At 36.7% G+C, this 1,682-nt stretch overlaps 1 non-coding gene across 1 annotated transcript; it reads left to right on the forward strand.

Annotated features, from left to right (window-relative positions):
- The first annotated feature begins 267 nt into the window (after positions 1–267).
- Trnat-ugu (transfer RNA threonine (anticodon UGU)) lies at positions 268–342 on the forward strand. The gene has a single exon. It is a non-coding gene; the product is annotated as a tRNA-Thr (tRNA).
- The last annotated feature ends 1,340 nt before the right edge of the window (positions 343–1,682 follow it).

The raw sequence follows: 1,682 nt of genomic DNA on the forward strand, positions 1-1,682 counted from the left end.
TTAATGTAAAGCCTTTGTGAAATGATAATTAAATCGACACCCTAGCTGCAAACAGGCGTTGATAGAGTTAAAATAGTGATACCCGGCCATTGACCTTGTGCGAACGCACACGCTATGCTCCAACTCTATGGGACGTTGTAGAATAATCTGCCACCAGTAATGAGTGTGATGGGCAAACATCTATTAGGAGCGCTACGAATGTGGTGGTCTGTGGGTCTCACGGGGAGCGTGCACGAGATAAGTTCCTGCAGGCGCATTATCCTCTGTGCCCTTGGTGGCTCAGATGGATAGAGCGTCTGCCATGTAAGCAGGAGATCCCGGGTTCGAGTCCCGGTAGGGGCACACATTTTCAACAAGTCCCCAGTGTTGAGTATCAACGCCTGTTTGCAGCTAGGGTGTCGATGTAATTATCATAGAGAAGCTGCACGGTCGTCAGTAATATCTGTTCTTTCGGGAACAGATACTACCTTCAGATAAAGCCTTTGTAATAAAGTGCTGTTAAGTAAAAATTATGGCCTTTGCGAATATTACCGGCTACAACCAAATCAGCAGTATACCGACAAAGTTACTCCTGTGAAAGAATACTTATTTGACCATGATCATGTGTAATGGAAAGGTATCGGACTAATTTGGTTTCTCTGAGGATAGGGATTGAACCAGGGTTTTATTTGTAATCGAGTAAACTGAAATTACGGAAAAGGAAACAGTCGCCGGTCTAACTAGGCAAAGTTGTACCAAGTACTAGCATGGTTTATAAAGTGAGTTAACTGTAGGGATAAACTTAACATGTTATTGAAATTCTATTTTGCTAACAAAATAGAAGACAGCAGTGCAATTGAATACGTAATGCAACAGTGATTTGACATGAGCTACACAGGCGGTGTATTAATACGTTGTGAAAACAACTGGCTGTCAATAACACTATCTGCACGTTACAATAGAAATCTAATGATCGATATAAGTAACTGATTACTATTTATGGAGCACTACTAACTTGGACAAGGGTTCTTGTGACAGTTTAGTTATTAGGAATTACTACCATTGAAATAGTTAACAAGTAATTGTATCTTTCACAATGGTTATTATATGTACTGTCTTTGAATATTCACTTTCATATACTAGTTACCTGAACTGCGACTTGTGATACCTGAATCTAGTATAGTTTTAATAGTTATAGCTATTTTTCTCACTATAGTACACAATTTATAAGAATAAAAGATGTACTTATTAAGTACTGTTATTGTAATGTGAAATTTAAATCAAACTCAGCTATTACCATGGGGGACCAGAAACTGAACTACTGTTACACTTAGATCGAAATTGAACATTTTAGTCTCAAAACGTTATTAGAAACACTTAAGTATAAAGCACATGAAACAATAAACAGTGTTATCTCAATAAGAAGAATCTTTCAACTGACTACTTCAAATCTTATCTTAGTAATTGTACTTTTTTATGCAACTTTATTGTTTCATGAAAATTAAGTCGAGTACTTCAAAATTTATGCTTACACAATATTTTTTACTTTACATCTCCACAAAGCTTATTAACTTTAGTTAAGGAAGTTAATTGCTTTTCAGTTCAGTAAAATAGGATACTGAGAATTGTGGTAGCACTTAAGATGGACTGTGTCTAGGTAGCGACTAAGGATAAAATACTGTGGCTGAACACAAAGTTTACAG

This window comes from Schistocerca serialis, chromosome 1 (assembly GCF_023864345.2).
Source record: "Schistocerca serialis cubense isolate TAMUIC-IGC-003099 chromosome 1, iqSchSeri2.2, whole genome shotgun sequence".
Lineage (NCBI taxonomy): Eukaryota > Metazoa > Arthropoda > Insecta > Orthoptera > Acrididae > Schistocerca > Schistocerca serialis.